This window comes from Xenopus tropicalis, chromosome 4, assembly GCF_000004195.4.
Source record: "Xenopus tropicalis strain Nigerian chromosome 4, UCB_Xtro_10.0, whole genome shotgun sequence".
NCBI classification, from domain to species: domain Eukaryota; kingdom Metazoa; phylum Chordata; class Amphibia; order Anura; family Pipidae; genus Xenopus; species Xenopus tropicalis.
The window spans coordinates 96107279-96128211 of record NC_030680.2 but is presented as its reverse complement, the minus strand read 5'-3'; the positions used below and the strand labels follow the sequence as shown (position 1 = coordinate 96128211).

Sequence of the window (20933 nt, the reverse complement as noted above, 5' to 3'; positions counted from 1 at the left end):
AGCTCCAACCTGGCCCAAGGAAAGTCTCCCATAGGGCTCAATGGCACTCTGCAGCTCCAACCCGGCCCAAGGAAAGTCTCCCATAGGGCTCAATGGCACTCTGCAGCTCCAACCTGGCCCAAGGAAAGTCTCCCATAGGGCTCAATGACACTCTGCAGCTCCAACCCGGCCCAAGGAAAGTCTCCCATAGGACTCAATGGCAAAGTCACGATACGAAAGTCACGATACTGAAGCTTGAATGAATCCGAAACTTTCGTACTCGGTGCGACGGCTATGAAAAAGTCGCAACAATTTGCGCAAGTCGTAACGCTACGAAAAAGTCGCGACAATTTACGAAAAAGTCGTAGCGGCTACGAAAAAGTCGCGACAATTTACAAAAAAATCGCAAAATACCGATCATTGCGAAAAAACGCATTTGGATGCTTTTCGGACGTTCGTGGATTAGTAAATGTGCTGTTCTCTGTGCCCTTCCTTGTTCTGCTCTGATTTCCCGGTTCTGACCTTGGCCTGTCCTCGACTTTGCTTGTTTTCTGCTAGCCCTGACCTTTGGCCTGAATTGGATTACGTCTCTATCTGCCGATTCAAATATTCTAGTGTGTATATCCTCTGTGTACATTATTACTTCATTATGTTTATTAAAGTTCTTCACTGATCATCATTGCCCCTGACACCAGTTCTGTGATCTATGGTTACACTCCGGGTTACCCAGGCTCCCAACTTCCTGGTACTCCACGGTGTCTCCTCAGGGAGATCGTGACACTTAGATTTGGAACTTGGATTACAGTGATTTGATAAACTGACATGCATACAACCATTATGAATGGATTAATCAAAATAAATGAATTTGTAATCAATTTGTTGCCTATCCTGTTTTGATATTCAGCCACTGCAAATCATTGCCTTGCTCATCCTATTAGTATACAACAATTTATGGACTAGTTATGGCCTAGGTGTAGAACGCTCAAACTCCCACAATCCATTGCCATTAATCTGGCCATTCCTCTTCCATGGAATACTGCTGATAGTATCTGAAAAACAATTTGAGAATATCTCATAAACCAATAAAAAAAACAGAAGCTGATTGAAGGCTAGTATATGTGCAAATATTTGCTTTGCTTTGTGCTAAGTAATTAAGCATGATAATAAAGCCTGTTGTGGAATTTGCAGGATCTGCTTTGGCACTGGACTTGAAGGGCATTACTTATTTCCCTGCTTCTATACCTCCCCCACCCCCACAGAAAAGTTTAACATAAAGATCCAGAAGCACCATGGCATGAAAGGCACATATTGATTAATGGTGTCTAGGTGAAAACAGGCATTTAAAAGAATGATGCATCAATATGTATTTGCAGCAGGAATAATATGTTATGGTGTGAAATGTGGCTCCTGCTAAAGCAGAAAAAACTTACCTTTGAACTTAGGGGGCGATTTATCAATGTTTGAGTTTATTTATTAATTTTCATATTTGTGAATTCAAGTTTGTTTTTCTAACGAGTTTACCACATTGATAAGTAAGCTTTTGATGTGTGAGTTTATTCAATTTAGAGAAAGCAAATTCTAATTCACAAACTCTAAAACTGATAAATAAGCCCATTCATGTGACCAGAAATGATTAAATTACCAGTATTAGAAATGAAAAATTAATAGAATTAATGCCAAAGATTAATTGCTAAAAGAATGTAACAGTTCAACCGATGCCTATAGGTGAATGAATACAATAAGCTATATAGAAAGGAACAATGTGAAGTCACTGAATGAAAACTGATTGGCTGTTGTTGGCTCCACCCAGTTTTTCTAACCTTGAACCACAGTTATATAGTAAAAAACACTGTGCAGGGGACCCTGGTTTTAATAGTGTCTCAATGGCAGCAATTTTAATTTCCCCACTGAAATCAATAAGTGACATCTGATTGGCAGTTGGTGATAGCACCATTGAAATGTGAAATGTGATTGGCTCTGCCTGCTTTTTAAACTGCAAATACCCAATGACTGACTTTGCAAAGTTCAACAACCCTACTAATGGCATCAGTTTAAATATAAACCAATGAAATTGAATGGGTGGAAACGGATTGGCTGTTGGTGGCTCCACCCACTTTTCCTAACCCTTAACCATAGTCCCCTAGTAACCAACTGTGAAAAGTTTGGAAACACTGGCATTAAACGTGTGAGAATGGCAACGGTTAAAATTTCCCCATTAAAATCAATTAAATAATTCTGATAAGCTGTCTGTAGCTCCACCCATTTTTTGCACACCTTGAATTATTGTCACCCAGTGACTAACTTTGGGGACCCTTGCATAAATAGTATAAGAATGGCAGCATTTTAAATTTAAACCAAAAAATGTAATAGATGAAATCTGATTGGCTGTTGGTGGCTCCACCCACTTTTTTAAACCTAAAAATTCAGTCCCCTGTGAAGAGTCTGGGTACCCTGGTATTAATACTGTGAGAATAGCAGCAGGTTGAATTTCCCCATTAAAAGTCAATAGGTGAAATCTGATTGGCTGTTGGTGGCACCGCCTACTTTTTCTAACCTTGAACTGCAGTTACCTGGTGCCTAACTCTGCAAAGTTTGGGGACCTTAGTATTAATATTTTTATTCAGTTTAAATTTAAACCAATGAAAGTCTATAGGTGAAATTTGATTCGCTGTTGTTGGCTCTACCCACTTATCTAAATTTGGGACATAGTCACCCAGTGACAAACAGTGCAATGTTTGGGAACCCTGTCATTAAACCAGTAAAATTCAATAGGTGAAATTTGATTGGCTATTGGTTTCTCAACCCACTTTTTCAAACCTGAAACTGCAGTCCCCTGGTGACCAACTGTGAAAAGTTTGGGGACCCTGGTGTTAATTCTGTGAGAAGGGCAGCAGGTTGAATTTCCCCATTGAAAGTCAATAGGTAAAATCTGATTGGCTGTTGGTGACTCCCCCCCACTTTTTCTAACCTTACACCACAGTTACCTGGTGCCTAATTCTGCAAAGTTTGGGGACCCCGGTGTTATTACTGTGAGACTGGCAGCAGGTTGAATTTCCCCCACTGAAAGTCAAAAGGTCAAAAATCTGAATGGCTGTTCTTAGCTCCACCCACTTTTGGGCATCCAACAAATGTCATATTTTCATTCAGGCTGACCCCATGACCATGTGATTTAAGTTTGGGGAATGTAGCCTCAAAGCTTTAAGACTGGCAGCAGTTTCAATTTTTTCATTAAAGTCAATTGGTGAAATTTGATTGGCTGTTGTTGGCTCCTCCCACTTTGGGCCATCCAACAAATTGCACTGTTTCATTTGGGGTGTCCCCATGATTATGTTTTTCAAGTTTGGGGAGTGTAGCTCCAAAGCTGTAAGTGTGGCAGCAGTTTGAAAATCTTCCCTGTCAAAGTCAATGGGAAAAATAGGGTGTTCGGAGCGGCGCCACAAAAAGATGGGGGGCCGGAACCAAAAGCAGCCAATCAGCAGGTAACTTTAATTGGCTGAGCAATATTCAGTACAGCCAATGGTTATATAAATACATACCCATAATGATTATCACCAGAATTGATCAGAACCTCTAATGAAATCCAGGGTTTGATTAGTTGCAGTAACTCTACTCCCCAGGTAAAAGCAGCCTGAAGAAATGATGCCTCTTCTTTGTTCTTTAAAGGTAGGTGCCAATGCTCCTGTAGTAATGGGACTGTGTATATTGCCTTGTAATTGCTGCTTTTTTATGATAACTTCTGGCCTGAGAACAAACAGAAATCATGAATTCTAGAGAATTATTTTCAATCCAATGCTTGAGGGCATATTTACTAAAGAGTGAATCTTCTTTTAGTCTAACTCTGCCAATGTTTGCCTTAATATGTCAAGCGTATTTTCTCATATTTACTTAAAAGTTTAAGTATGCTGTTGCAAGAGGAATTTGGCAAATTCTCTCTGTAAATTCACCATATTTTTTACCCTTACAACTGAAGTGGAAAACATTTTGTATAAAATGCGGTAGATAGATATGTATGTCATACTCTTTTATTGATACCTTTTATTGATCTGGCAATGTTGGTAAAATACTTCAATTAAGTTTGCATTGGCATCGAGACGTCCTTTTTTACTTGCCAGGTGGCAACCCTACCGCAGTAGTGGCATGCAATCTGTGATGGGATCCATCATCTGAAAATGAATACAGGTATGGGATCTGTTATCCAGAATGCTGGGGATCTGGGGTTTTCCGGATAAGGGATCTTTCTGTAATTTGGATCTCCATAACTTAAGTCTGCTAAAAATCATTTAAATATTAAATAAACCTAATGGCCTTGTTTTGCCTCCAATAAGGGGTAATTATACCTTTGTTGGGATCAAGTACAAGGTACTGTTTTATTATTACAGAGAAAAAGGAAATCATTTTTAGAACTTTGAATTACTTGCTTATAATGGAGTCTATGGGAGATGGCCTTTCCATAATTCGGAACTTTCTGGGTAATGGGTTTCCCATACCTGTACTTTGAAATATATATACAGTACTATTAAAGTATTTATTGCATTGATAATGTAGCTAAACTATAATATACTCATAGATGTCTGGAGAATATTAACATGATAATTTTCTGATCAATTACATTCTCATCAAGGTCCCCTTATATATCATTAAGAGACACTTTGCATGGAGCCAGAAGACAAACACAGAAGTAAAGGAGATGTGTATCTCTAGCACAGAAACTGTGTCTGACAGGCTATAAAATACTTGTGCTATGAATCACTAGTGGTATATTGTACATGGGAGTAAAATGTCTGAACCTTGGTTGTTATTTACAATGTTATTAACTAAAGCTAAATCTTAGCTTTTGGATGAAGTGGCGGAAACATGGTGAGTCCGAGACCCACTCTCTAAATACATGTGTTGCCTACACAAAGGTCTAGATTTCATACAAGACAAATATTTGACAGACACAATTTCTTGTCACACTTATAGTATTTGCACTTTTCCTGATAGAGCAGACAATTCTTTTGAAAATGGTAATTCTGAGAGATATGTCTGTGACTTGCTATTTTGTAAAGGGAGACTTCTGTCCAATGTACCCATGTAAATTCTGATGTCAGAATGCTGAATTTGAAATTTGTAAGACAAGAACTTGGCACAACATTGACAGTAATAAGCATGTCAATAGCGAAGAGCTAACAGTCACTTGCACTGATGCCATTTAAATCTGCCATTTAATTTTTTTGTCGGGAAAAAAAATCAATTGCCAGCAAGCTGAGGTATTTGTATGCAGAAACCAGGCATGGTTCTAGGAATTTGCTCGTGGTTTTAGGATGTGAATGCTCAAGCCCAGAGGCTCGCGCATTAGTAAATCAGCCCTTAAGTTCAGTGACCTTTTTATCACTGAGCCTACAGCCGTATGCTTTTATATGATCACGGAACACCACCAAATTTATACATCACATTAGGAGGTGCATTATCTTCTATATACTGAAAGTACTCACCATGTCAAATAACATCCCTGCTGTGGCCAATCCTACATTTACTTTCATTGAATTTATACAGTGTTCCAAAAATGTGTAATGCATAGCTAAAGAGGGTTATGTAATAAGATACTGTAGTTACCCATTTCAATGTACTGGCCAAATGTTTGAAAGAAAACATTCATTGGTTGCATGGATTATTAGACCAGGTGCAAACTCTTACTATACACCACCGGGATCAACTGACTGTGAGCAATAATATAGCCAGCAAAAGAAATGGTTGCTATTTCCCTCCGTGACACATATGAGTATATTTATAGATCACCCCCCCCCCCAGCTGTTTCATAGTTGAAATTATAGTTACATATTGTACTGTAAAGTCATACCAAATCAACAATGCTAAATGCAATATATTAGTTTAGGGGGAATCTAGGGTTTGTAGTAAAAGTAGGGCTTCTAGCTGGAAATCTGTAATGATAAAACTTCACACATAATGTTTTTATAAGAAATGTAGAAATGTGGCTTAAAATAAACAAAAGGGTAAATGTATATACCTTGTTCTTTTTCACTGCTTAACACGCACATTTACCATAATCTCTATGAACAAATGTACTTATCTAAACCTAAAAATCGATACTGTACCTCTGCAATGACTGTATAATGTCTTAACTTGTTTCTTTGAAAATAAATAAAAATATAGTTCTAAAATAAATAAATAAATAAATAAACAAAAGGGATCATTCAGAGACCCCTAAGCACAAAAGTGCGCCCCTTAGTGCTCATTTACCAAGAACTTTGCTACACTTTGCACCCAGTGCCAGATTAAGGGCAGCAAAGCCAACCCGTCCTTACCACCACCTATAGGGCACCATTGCAGCTTCTGCTGCTCCTTAATTTGTATGTCTGAATGATATTCAAGGTTGCAGACAGGTGGGGGGACTCCTATGGGACTTATGCTCCTACCCCTACAAATACAGCACTGACTGATGCACTGACTGATATGTCCAGGGGAAGCAACAGGTCTCTGTACCCTGAAAGGCCTGCTTCAGTTTACAGAAACCAGAAGCTAGTGTTTAAACTGCAAAAAACTGGCTATTGTGACATGTATTTGCACTTTGTACATTAAAATGAAGGATACAGCACCAACATAGAAGAATATATTTAAAAAGCCTTTATTGAATATCACATGGCTTAGATCTATGACGATGCAACATTTCAGGCCTTTTATCAAGCTTTGTACTTTGTACATGAACTTGAGCATTATCTATACATATATAGATTAGGGACAGATTTACTAAAACTCGAACTTTTCTAATTTTTTTCTTTTTAAAAATTGTAATAAACTAATTTCCATGAATTTCTGACATTTACTAAAAAAGTCCGAACTGAAAAAGTACATGTGGAAAAAAAGTGTCAGAAACCAGTTGGCAAAACCAACTGTTGCACAAAAAGACCAGCATCAAAAATCCAAAAACTTTCAGAAAACCTCCAGAAACCTGAAAGATTCAAACCAAAGAAGGATCCTCCAGAGAAGCGAAGAGATATCTGCCACTGACTTCTATATGATCTCGACAAGTTTCAGTTGGTGGATTGTCGGGTTCAAATTTTTAGCCTTTTTGTCACATAGTAAATCTTGAAAAAGTTGCAATTTTTTTCTCTTCGACATATAATGCTAAAAAATCCAAATCAGAAGAAAAAACTCCCCCTAAATGCAATGTGCTATGATTTATCTTGTTGTGATAGCTTACACTCAAGAAAAATAACTAGTTTGTCTCACATACCATTCTATGTGTGATTTACTTCTCTCTTTCTTTGGCACGTAACAATCACACAATTATTAGATGTTCCAGATTAATCATATTCTGTCCTCTAGCAAGACCCGCCACAATGTCCTTTTATTTAAATGCTGTAAATATATGTAGTTAAGAATAAAGGCTGCTTTGTGTTTATCATTGTAAGTTTAATGTTGTGTGTGTGTCTCATGAGCTCTAATTTACGGACACTAGTCTTGTTTATATCAGAATGGCTTATTTTGCCACAAGTCAGAACTTTGCCCTTGAGACCTCTGAATGCAGTGCTTGTGGCAGAGAAAAGAAAGATCACTGCACAGTTTAGCAGTGGTTTCTATAGGTGATAATCTATTGCCGTGATCTCCAACCAGTGGCTCGGGGGCAACATGTTGCACACCACCCCCTTTGATGTTGCTGCCAATGGCTTCAAAGTAGGTGCCCATTTTTAAATGTCTGGCTTAAAGGCATAAAGTCCATGTGTACTGCCAAACAGTTGTCTCCTGTAGTCTGCCAGCATTAATTGGGCTACCAAATAACCAATCACAGCTTTTATTAGACACCCTTTAAAAACTCTTTGATGCTTGCATTGCTCCCTAAATTTTTTTATATTTAAATGTTGCTTATGGGTTAAAAAAGAGCGGGGACCCTTGCTATATTGTGACATATCATACATTGCATTATATTTGTATGTTTTGAGTGTTTGTAGACCAGAAGAACTTGCTTTTGTTTATGTTTTTGCCTGGAATGTTGTTAAGTTATGAAAAGTTGTGTTTTCATTGTTGAAATAGTTTTATTATTTTCCTATCAGTGCAGAGCACTATACTAATGCACTTACCACCGTTCTGATGAGGGCGCCCATAGACTGCCCCCATTCTCTGCCACCCCATCCCCAAGATCCTTGTAGCTTATATAGAGAACACTGAACACAGGACACACTGAAGTTTTCGGCGCGTCCCCAGTGCACCATATGTGAGCAACATGCCGCCCTAGGCCTGGGCCTTTGTGGTCTTGCCACAAATCCGAACCTGCTTACCACCAGCTACTGAAGAAGTAGACATTTGCACACATTTGAGTCTATCCAATATAAAATCTATTTAAACTGCATGCTTGTTTCTAATTTGTGTTGCACCTACACAGTTATATTTCAGTACAGAATGCTCTTTATATTTACCAAGTTTGCTTTAGATGCTTTAGAATCATCTTCAGTATTTATTTTTGTACATGTACAAATCACCATCTAGGTGATTTATTTTTGGTCATCTTGTCTTGGTCCACATTGACTTCTAACACTAAATTGTTAAATCACATCTTATCTTATTAGATTGAGAGTAAATACAAAGCTGTTTAATTTTTATGAAACGTTCCCATTTATAGGGAATGCATGAATCTATCCTCTACCGGTACTGTTTGCCTCATTGTGTGTTTGATTTCTTGCTCCATATACTACTTTATGATGTTTTTGGTGAATGTACAGCTCTGCCCCCTTGAGGTATACCCATTTCTACAGAATAGTAAAAGATGTTCTTGTGATTTAAAAACATCTGCACACAGATTTGTTTTTATTCTTTGTGCCCGTGAAGAAGATTCTGTTAGAGAGATGAACTGTTCTAACTATCATATCATTTTTGTGGATTGAGTAATGCTACTGTAGATAGAAGTTAAGGTGAGATGAGATGAACATGCTGTATGACCAGGCAGCCTGCAAAGTGTTGTTTATTTGGCTGTTATAAAGCCTCAGACAGATGGTTCCTACCCACACACAAATGAAACTCTGACTCACTCTCTGATCTCTCACTCATAAAAGCCTGTGAAATGAGGCAGAGGTCAGTGCAGGGTTTCGGCTTTGTTTTCTTTCTAATACGTGCATGTCTGCGTGCCTCAGTTATTTGCCATTAAAACCCCTACTAAACCTGCTCTCTCCCTTGAGTGTTGGCCATCCTGGCATCTGGTGTACCGAGAAGAACCTTGTAGAGCCTTTCGTGTGCCTGTTATTGGTTACCCTGCTGTGTTTCTAGTTCTTGACCTTCTCCATTCTACAGATCTGCTGCTTGCCATTACTCTTGTCCTTGACAAGACTTAGATAATTGCTGACTTCCCTGACTGTGCATCTTGCTGCCAGTTCTCCTGGTTTCCTGGTCCTCTGCTGTGTCTCTGACACTGATGCTTGCAGACAGGTCTGGACTGTGATACAGAATAGGCCCTGGGTTTTCAACTACAAAGAGGCCCAATCAGCCCCCCACCAGCCCAATAAATAGTGACTGTCTATGGCATCTTACAGCAACCCCTCTGGCATTTGCCAGAATCCACAGATTGCCAGTCCAGGCCTGCTTGCAGAGATCTTCCTCCTGTCAGAAGGCACTCACCCACTCTCTTTAAGATAAAACTCAGATATTGCACTTAAGGGCAAATGCCCATACCTAGTGCACTCTTACTTTCCAATTTGTATGTTACCCAACCACTTAGTCTGTAAGCTCTACGGGGCAGGGACCTCCTTCCTACTGTGTCTCATACCACATGGCACTTATTCCCTGTGTATTTATACTTATTTATTGTATTTATTATAACACTTGTCCTCCCTGTGTGAAATTTTGAATATTGTAAGATTGTACAGCGATGTGTACCCTTGTGGCGTTTTATAAATAAAGTTATACATACATAAATATATAGCAGATATAGCCCCTATCATTGAGTCAAACTACCATACCTGTGTTTTACAGAAAGGGGGTAGTTTTAAAGCTCCCACTTTGAGCTGGTGAAGCATGAGCTACACTGGCATTTCATGTGTTCTCTTTAGTATGAGAGGAATTCAAGTAAATATAGGTATTTAGTGTATTATTTTAGCATGGACATAAGACTGTGAATATAATGCAAATTAATTAAACCCCTCAAACTAATTTGTAGCTTGAATACTGTAGGGGTTCCTGAAAAAATATTGTGGCTTATGCTTAATCACTGTGTTTCTTACCAATTCTCCACTAGTAGCATGACTCTTTTTCTAGCCCTGTTTAGCTTTTTATTAGCCAAATAGAGAATCTAAATGTTTGCAGTTAAGTGCTGCCAACAGCTCTTCCTCAGTAGCTTTGTAGTATTCTGCATCCTACATTTTCCCTCCAAAATTACCAAGACATTTAAGTGAACAGTTCCATTCACACTGTATAATCTTATTTAAGATTTCATGTAGATAATGTTTTAAATGTATTTTTGAATCTGCTTAATTATTTCTACAATATGAATCTGTAAATAAGAGAATGTAGACACTGTGTGTGCCAACCTTAGGCCAATCCAAAATGAAAAGGAGCTGTTGCATTATTAGCTTGGCAAAATCTGTCTTGCTGCAGTCTGGAAAACTGGGCTTCAGTTCTTTTTGGACGTTTGTCATCAACCTCTTCTTTATATTGTAGCAGACATTGTGAATTTCATGGAAATATACTTAGTTTAGCACTGCTTTCCCTTTTACATGCTTTTTACATTATGTTTCAGATTGCTCAGATTCAATATAAAAGTGCAGTAATTAAAGCTAACTAAGGCCCTTTCTTCTTAGGGTTATCTGTAAAAAGAAACCTCTAGATGTGGAAGGACTGACTTTGTGCAATGCAGAACCATGACCCCACAACTGAATTGTAAAATGTTCCTCCGGGGCAATTTGTACAGAGTTCAAACACTGCATAATATTGAGGACATTGTGTTGGGTTTGTTTATAGCTGTAACTCTAGGCTTAGCCTGTAAAGAAATACATTCATTTTCTGGCGCATGTGCAGTATCTCAAAGAAAAAAAGCCATTAACTTCACAGTCTGCAAAATGTCACATGGGAAGCTAAAATACACAGCCTAAAAAAAGTATAAATGAGCCACAACGTGGAGTGTTCCAAGAAAGAAATACATGATTGTAATAGGATGGAGCAGCAAGAAATGAAATTAGCAGATAAGAAAAAAACAGAGATATTTTATTACTTGAGAATCAAGTTATGATCGATATCACATATAGCAGTTGTGGTGAAATTCATCTGAATATGAAGAGATATTTTTCAGAAAAAAGATGAAGCTGCATGTTCATCTAATTTCTTTACAAGATAAATGGGATGAATATATATATATGTGTATTGCTTGGGTCTGACAGCATATTACTAACACATAAGACTCCTGTAATCATATTGGAACTGATTAAATAATTTCCTTGGATACTTATATATGGGACTGGTGAATCAGCTGACTTTGCCTTTGGCCTAAATTCTGTTTCATTAGGTTTATCACTAAGAACAGAGAAGAGGGAAGATCTTGCTTGAGGGTATACGTCTGCCTGACAAAAACTTAATGTAATAGTCATCTATGATACTAGAGGTTACATCCATTTTTTGAATTACCATTCCCTGCTGCCTTTCTCTCTTTCTGTTGAGCCATTTCCGCTTCTGCTTTGCAATATGATTCTTCCATGTACATCTTCATGCTGCCATTTAGGTTAATACCTGCCAATGCATTTTTAGAAAGAGTATTTGTTTTGCACAGCTGAGCCATTTACCAAGGATGGGTTGTGCCCTTGAACCTCTGTTCCCTCCACTGTTTGTTAAGGAGTGGGGAAATGATCAAACAGGGTTGTAGGGCTTAAGCGACGGGGGTGTGCAGAGCACTGTGAGTAGCTTTAGGGTTCCCTGTGTGTCAGTAGGTGCACCAGTACTCACTTCAGAACAGTGGTGCTAAAAGGAAGTGCAAGGAGCACAAGTTGATGTAAGTATTGTTGGGTTTTTGCACAGGTTTATCGTTAATGAATGCAGCAACATGAATTTTAGTTATACACTAAATGAAAGTGGGTTTAGGGCCTCCTTCATTGAGAAAATGTTGTTTTTTGGAAAACAGAAGTTGCAACTCTAGGCAGTCAGTCAGTGGCTACTAAAGCAAATAAATGAATGTCTTGCATACAAAATGGAATTAATTTGAAGGCTCCCTGGTAAGGCCTCACCTTGAGTATGCAGTGCAGTTTTGGGCTCCAGTCTATAGGGAGGCAATGACTACTCTTTACAAACACATTCAACGGAATTACAGACATATTGTCACCGAAACCCCTGCAAAAGATACTCAACCATTAGGACTCTGAGGCTGTGGCAAATTTAGCCAGGTAATGTTGCAATGGCAGATTCCATCAATGCCTTTAAGGACTTACTTATCTTCTTGGACAGTCAAAGTATATGTAGTTGTCTTGTTCAACCCATATTTCTTGTGCAACAATGTAAATATCTTTACAAAAATTGCTATATACAAACTAAAAAAGAGAAGAATTATATACTTACCACCATAAAAAACAGCATGACTTGAAATCAGAACAGAATTGGTGTCCAATGTTCTGTCGAAGCTGTTCGGTCAATTTCAAGGCCACTGCACACAAAGACTTTTGTGCATAAACAGAAAATTCTGCATGTTTTCTGACCTAAGCACACAGGTTTTACATTTTTTCAAGGAATTAGAGGGAACATTCGTAGTGCCTCCTCACATAGATCTGCAATGGACAGTGTCTCCCTGAATAATACTTGCCTGGGCTCCTTGAGGTGGTACAGGTATAGGACCAGGTATTGAAATTTGTTATCCAGAAGGTGCTGAATTACGGAAAGGCCATCTCCCTTAGCAATCTCCCATAGAAATAATTCAAATTTTTTAAAATGATTTCCTTTTTCTCTCTAATAATAAAGCTGTACCTTGTACTTGGTGCCATCTAAGATATAATAAATCCTTATTAAATGCAAAACAATCCTATTGGGTGTAATGTTTAAAATATTGTTTAGTAGACAAACTATGGAGATTCAAACTACAGAAAGATTCCTTATCTGGAAGACCCCAGGTCCCTAGCATTCTGGATAACAGATACCACACCTGCATATAGCGCTGCAACAATAAAAAAAAAAGATGTCCCTTATGAATGTATACTTGTTTATACCACAGGGCTCATTTTTCATTGCTATGCACAGCGCTAGGTGCAAAATGTCACCAATTTAAAATGCCCTTCACAAAGATGCTTGCATCTATTTGTACTCATCTAAACTTGTATCTGTTATATCTGCTAGTTGTGCCTGCTTTGATATATATAGTGCTCAGCACTAAGGAGCCGTGGAATTTCTGCCTGTCTTGAGTATTTTCTGATATGCTTTTTGTTGTTCCTATAGGTGTTTTTAATAAGACATAAAAGGGCCTATTTACAATGCCCCACTTTGTGAATAATGCAATAAAAGGCCAGAACAGGCAATTTTTTTGTACTTTTCCCAGTGCGTGGGGCATTGTGCAAATAGCCACAGGCCTCCATTTCAGAGCACACAGACCTGCAGACTGCACTTTGAATGGAATGCTGCCTTCATTAGACAGTGCTTCATTAAAGAGAGGCCTTTGCATAATTCCTATATCTTTGGATTTATTAACATTGATTTTGCAGGAAAAAAATGTCAGTCCTATTTTAGTGTCTATTGATGCAGGTGAACACTGGAGCTACTGCCACTTCCTGTCCAGGAGGTAGCTCCATGTTCTCTTGTGAGCCCAGCACAGCACACTTGTGCCTAAATAATTGTGTGCATATATAACTCGCACACTGAACACCATAAATAATGCCAGATAGACCTTACCAATGTGCAAGCAGTTGCAGTAATTTTGGCGAATCAGACGCAAATGGGCAATTGTGCCAAGTGCATCTCCCTATTGCAACAGCAATGCTACATGAATTCTGGGGGAAAACACTGCATTGTAAGGAAAAAAAACATTGCACTCAAAATTGCACTTTGCTCACTGTACTTGCAGATATACATGTTCCCTAATAATATCTAGTGAAATAAAAAAAAAAAAGCAACAAGTGTTCAAACATGGTGGAGATGTACTTTTTTCTGAAAGCTGAAAATAATGAGCAATGACACGCAAAACAAAGTAGACAGTGTTGCCTGACTTTTAGTCTCCCAAATTAAAACGAGATAATTGGAATTGCCCACCCTCAGAAGAAACTATATTTAAATTTGCACCAAACAATTCATTGGGGAGTATTATTGGAAAATAGACTAGAACAGCGCAAACAGGAACATTTAGTTAATTAATTTATGGAAGCTTAGGGCATAGAATTAATACTTAATAAGCTCTTTATGCTTAAGAAAGGGATACTGTCATGATTTTTATGTTGTTCTTTTTATTTCTAAATTACACTGTTTACATAGCAAATAATTTACTTTACCATTTAATTTTATTTTTGGACCAACAAATGTATTTTTTTTAGTTGTAATATATGTGGGTAGGCAGCCATCTCAGTGCATTGTGCCTGCATCTGAGCTTTTAGAAGGAGCCAGTGCTACACATTAGAACTGCTTTCAGGTTACCTATTGTTTCTCCTATTCCCATGTAACTGGAGGATCCCAAGCTACCACTTTTAGCAATACAGGTGTCCAGGAGCTGCTATCTTGCTACCTTCCCATTGTTCTGCTGATTGGCTGCTGGGGGGAAAGGAAGGGGGGTGATTTCACTCCAACTTGTTGCTCAGCAGTAAAGAGTGACTGAAGTTTATCATAGCACAAGTCACATGGCTGTGGCACCCTGAGAAATGAAGAATATGGCTAGCCCCGTGTGAAATTTCAAGATTAATTAATGCACCACAGACTGGCCAAACTGTACCCTCAATATGATGATTTCCTTAAATATGTGACCTAAAGTCACATGATAGTTGGGGTTTGGATTTGATTTGGTCAGACATTGGATTCATCCAATTCCTGCTGAAAAATGCTCAGATTTGGTTGAATCCCAAACCAAATACTGAATACATTTTTTTCAGATTCTAAATTAAACTGCACCTTTTCTGTTCTTTCAATGTGATACTAATATCTTGATATCTGTAGAGATTACATTCACGTTAGAAGTCAATAAATATGGTTTAAGTCTTTAAAATTCCTAATATTATTGCAGATCATTGTTTGACTTTATTCACTGTGCATGTTTGGAGTGTAGGGTACAATACTGATGAGTTGCTAAGTGATGCATTGTATTGCCTGCCATAGTGAAAAAAGGACAGTATCAAATAAAACCCACTTTTAATTTCGATTAATGTGTTTAAATTATTTTGAAACCTCAGATTGGAAAGTACAAAAGGTATGCCATAATGGAAAAGGATGAAAATGAGTGTGGAGTTTGAGATTTTAGCATGTGATGCCACCAATGAGCAGGAATCAGCAAAGACTGTGAGCAGAGCTGTGGGCCTGACTGAAATGGCCAGTTCTTGCTAAAGTAGTTCAAACTCCTTGATTTCCTTGTGCTTTTTTGGTTTTGCCATTTTATGAATATTCCTAAAATACCCTACATTTGTTTTAGAACCACCTGAACAGGAAATCAAAAAGTAATAAACCCATTGTTAGCAGAGAAAGTAGCAGAGTAAATAATTTGCATTGGCAATGACCTTGACTGGAGCACCAAAAACCTCTCCTACACCTCCAAGAGGGGAAAACAGCCACTGAAGGTCATAAAAGGGCAGTACCCAGTGAAGGGATCAAAGAAGTGCCAAAAAAAAGCGTCAAGATTTAAATATGCAGGCAGAAGCAAGGCTAATGTGGGTGCTATGTCAGTACAGTTATCATGAATTAAGGATCTGAAAATCAAAGCCAAAGTTAAACATAGGAACTGACTATACAAAGGAAGAGGTAAGTATCACCCTGGTAGCAATGATTACTTCACAAGAAAGAGGATCCCTTGGCATATAGTTAACAGCGATACACATGTTGTGCATTAGGCCAAAACACACACTTTCTCTCATGTAAATATTTATTTGAATGTTTTCATATTTAGCATGTAGAAAATCAAAATGCTTTCATACAAATTACTACTGTGACTCCTTGTCCTATGTATTCACTATATAGGGAACAAGGATGCAAATTCAAGTATTGCCCATATGGTTTATTGTTTCTCAAAAATGTTTTTTTTTTCTTTGGGTCAGTATAAGTTCAAAAGAAGAGGCTTAGAGGAGACATTGGTGGGGAGTGGCCCCACTGTGGGAGGTGCAAACAACCATTGTGCCATTACCCTTACATTAACCAAACCTCTAACTGGAGGGCCTATGGATCATTGTATCATTTAGTGGTACAGGTATAGGACCCGCTATCCAGAATGCTCGGGACCAAGGGTATTCTGGATAAGGGGTCTTTCCATAATTTGGATCTCCATACCTTAAGCCTGCTAAAAAATCAATAAAACATTAATTAACCCCAATAGGATTGTTTTGCATCTAATAAGGATTATTTATATCTTAATTGGGATCAGTTACAAGGTACTGTTTTATTACTACAGAGAAAAAGGAAATCAGTTTAAAAACTCTGACTTATTTGATTAAAATGGAGTCTATGGGAGATGGGCTTTCCGTAATTTGGAGCTTTCTGGATAACGGGTTTCCAGATAAGGGGTCTAATACCTGTAGTCCTCGTTTTGACACTCAGTGGCCAATTGATTTGTAAAATCACTAAAAAACTTGTACAATTTTTTTCCTATAATTACATTTTTTTTTTTAATTCAGTCATAAATTTAAGAAATAACTTGGTATAAAAACAAAAATACAATTTCATTCATTTGAATGAGGCAGCTGCTTTAAAAATGGCTAGCTTTTCATAGAAAGTGCATCAACGGTTAAGGCATATAACAATACATGGGAGCCCGTACTGCTGAGTCACTTTAAAATGGGACCAGTTGTACCAGTTTGCAAGGTCACTAACCTAGCTGTCAGAGGTGCCAGGAAAATAGTTAGGGGAACTGGAGGGACTTTTCCTAGTATTATTTTTAAATTATTTAATGAACACATGGAAATTTATCAGTATGTATTTTAAAAGTGTTTATATTTGTAAGCAGACTACATAGAAAATGTTTACTTTATTTTAGTATGATGTAGAGAGTGGTATTTTAAGACAAATTGCAGTTGGCCTTCATTTTTTATTTAGAGTTTTTGTTGTGCTGTGGGCAAAATTAGACTTTTTACAGCGGTTGTTCGGAAGTCAGAATAGAAGATGAGTACTAGAGTGTCTGAATAGAAGTATAAGCAATAATAAATAAGAATAAAATGAAAGGGGACATTTATGTTACAATCAAACTTTAAGTTAATGGTGCAAAGGGCAATTTCAACCATGTTGTCTCCCAAGCCTTTGGTAGCCTGTGGATAGGGACTCAAAAATGCAGAGCAATGGGGTTATACAATAAAATGTGCAAAGTTTGCTACTGGTCTAAACACCAATAGTAACCAATCAACAGGTAGTAATTGTAGTTCACCTGTTTAAAAGAAATGATCATATTGGTTGCCATGGGTTATAGCACTTCTTACTTTGTATTACATATGGGGGAAAGAATGTTTTGTCCCCTGCCCATGGTACTACAAAATGCTTAGAATCTCCCTGTATACATTTAACATTAGTATGCAGACAATGGTATACAATCTGCTGTTGGCCTTAATTTTTTAATTCTTGTGGTTACTGATTTATTTAAAGGAGAAGTAATAATTTTCTTTTCATCTGTTTCTGTTTTATTTAAGGGCCTATTTATAAATATGTTATGACTTGAAACTTTCGTTACATATAAAGCGACAACCTAAATATATTACTTTGACAATTTCTACTTTGCCACCCACTTCAGTCAAAATTGTGCTGAAATTACTTTGCAAGCTGAGACAGTGGGAAATATCATTTTTTTTCTATCAGTGCATAAAGAACTGCTATAGAAGAGCCTGATATAATATGCAGTTATTATCAGTTATAGCATGGAAATAATGGCATTTCAAAGACATTTAGTAAAGGATATCCCTTATATTTACAATGACATCTATTAACTACTGGTATTAGTAACAAGTAGCTATTTCACTTCTCTCTGACTTCAGTGGAAACATTTTCAATATTTGTAAATAGGAAATAACAAGGTCAACGGAAACCACTGATGTGCTCTGAAAGTGTAAAATTACTACTGGCACTTTATAAATAGAGCCATTAATATCCTATTTGTGACTTCTTCAATCAAACATTGCAAATAACTGATGCCGTAAGTAACAGACTGATTTCCCTGGCCCTTCAGGTGTCAGCAATCTGCAATATGCTGCTAGTACAGCAGGAATGATTTGTGCTAAGTAACTATTTTAACTATAAATATAACTTTAACATAGCCACAAACTGGAGGTGCATCTTTATAGTTGAAGAGTTACCCTTTAACTTGCTGCTCTACAGTTTGGAGTTTAATGTTTTTAGGTTGCTATAGTCCTATTTACCCTAGTAAGCAAGCTGTGGTTTGAGTGACAGATTGCAGTAGAAACTGGAGTGGGTGTGACCAAGGTTCCCTTTAATTTATTCATGGCTGTGTGCGCAATAATTATTTTTTTTTTGTGCACACTTAAAAAAAAAAAAAAAAAATTATGTGTTTTTAAACAAAATTGCTTACCACAAGAGGGAACAGTGGGTGTGACCACAGAAATAAAGAATAAATAATAATAAAATTGCAACCTTATAATGTTTTTGTTGTTTATAGGCATGACTTTACACCAGCAACCAGAAAGACTTTTTAGTTCAGGTTAAGACAGGCATGATTCCTGTACAGTTATGGGTTTCAGAAACCCATTATCCTGAAAGTTCTGATTTACAGGAAGGCTGTCTCCAATAGGCTCAATTTTAATCTAATAATTTTTTTTTTGTATTCAAGTTTTTTTATTTATGTTCAAACATAAAACATACATTTTCCTGTTGCTTGTCATAATCAATAACATGCATTATTCCACTTTGTTTCAGATTGTTGGTATGACTATCGAGATATTTAGTTTAGGACTGGTACATATGGAAAAGGATGTGGAGTCTTAACAAGGTAAGTAGCTTAAAAGACTATGAAGTGCTTTCATTGGGTATATTGGGGTTATGTAACTACCGATCTATAGCTAGGGTGCTAATAAAATACTTTTAAAGTATGTTGTGCAGGTTTAAGTAAGACCCATGGTTGCCATGTTTCTATAAATTTTTGTGGTGTTGAGGAAGATGTAATCTCTTCCATTAAATAGATTTTGTTCACACTTGCTATCCACTCTTTTGTTCTATTGTGGGGGGGATTGCTGTCCCTCCATTTTCTAGGGAATTTTAATCTAATAATTTAAGTTTTTCAAAATTATTCCATTTTCTTTGTACTTATAAAACAGTAGCTTATGCTGGATCCTAATTAAGCTGTATGAATCCATATTGGTGGCAAACAATTGTATTAGGTTTATATAAATTAACTGCTGTGTAGCCATGGACGATCGCGTGTTCGTAAGCAAGTGGCAGGGCATCTTGAATTAGTGCTACAGACAAAGTTGAAGAAATTTCGCTGTGATACCGCGACTACGAGCGAGGGGAACTTTACTACAGTATTGGTATGTACAGGTTTATAACAACTTTAAAACTTAAGGCATATTTTTCTGAAAAAATGGGGTTACCATTAAGGACAAGCACTGTATGAGTCTAAGGCAGAAATTGACTGTTAAGAGCAGTTATAATCCACCAGGTAACTTTCCCACCATAAATGTGTGAAACCTCAGTAACGATGGAAGTTGAAAGGTGTTTTCAGGAGGCAAAATGAAAGGGCCAGCTAATATTAATTATTCTGAAAAAAGAGCATTAAAATCATTAAAAGAAAACACTTCCATAATCATTACTAAGGCAGATAAGGGTGGAGGTACAGTTTTCCTTAATATGGTGGATTATGACATGGAAGCTGCACGACAATTATCTAATAAGGTCCATTATTTTAAGTTGAATATGGAGTGGTGAAGCGTTTTCAAGGAAAACTCAGTTCAAGTCCAGTTGTTTTAGACTTAATTCTACTAGATACTGTATATCATGACCTGGATGAATGAGAATCTTCATAGACAAACCTACTGATAGAAATAATCTGTTTCCTCCCCAGGTTAATCAAAGGTTTACCAAAAAGCCAATTTATTATGGCCGGATGTATTGTATCTAACGGTGAGTTGTATGAACTTAAAATTGTCCAGAAATTCAAACAGAAATGATACTGTGAGGCAGAGCTTCTAAAAACTAGAGATAAAGTTGGACAAATTCCCAGAGAGGAATTGCTGGTGAGACGTAAAAGAGGCATAGACAGAACACAGTGGTTAGCCTTTGTAAGTGTATATAATGGCAACTCTAAAACCGTGAGGCATACCATCCTTAAATACTGGGGGATCTTGAGAGTGGACCCTAAGTATGGCAAATTATTTGGTAAACCCCCTGTTTTTTCCTATAAAAAGGGCAAAACAGTAGGTAATCTGATTAAACCATACAAGGCTAACCAGCATACAGTATGAGACAGTTTGGTAATTCAAAAGGGACGTATCCATGTTACAATTGTGGACATTGTAATAGTATTATCCCTGGGTAATTTTATCCACATAAAGGTACCCTATTGAAAATAAAAGGAGTATTTACTTGTCCACCATCCTTAATTATCAGCCTGGTTAGGAGGATGAAAAGACCGGAAATAGAAGGTCAGAGAATGCCAAAAAGAGAAAATAGACTATATTAGCTAAACATTTCTTTTATCAAGGCCATAACCTGTCCCAATTACTGTGGCAAATATTAAAAAACATTGAACCCAGTACTGAGCATGATAAAAAGAAATTTTTATTACAGTGTGAATGTTATTGGATATGGGCCTTGCAGACTAAACATCCACGTGGCCTTAATGAGGAGTTTAATTTAGCCTGCTACTTATTAAGTCTGCTATA

The 20933-nt window shown here is 37.3% G+C and overlaps 1 long non-coding RNA gene across 1 annotated transcript in view; it reads left to right on the top strand.

Annotated features, from left to right (window-relative positions):
• Window positions 1-20555, top strand: part of LOC105947002 — a 38648-nt gene extending 18093 nt beyond the window's left edge. The window contains exons 3-4 of the long non-coding RNA XR_004222392.1: window positions 18970-19042; window positions 20114-20555. This is a non-coding gene — a long non-coding RNA (uncharacterized LOC105947002). The remainder of the gene's footprint in view (window positions 1-18969; window positions 19043-20113) is intronic.
• Window positions 20556-20933: the final 378 nt, after the last annotated feature.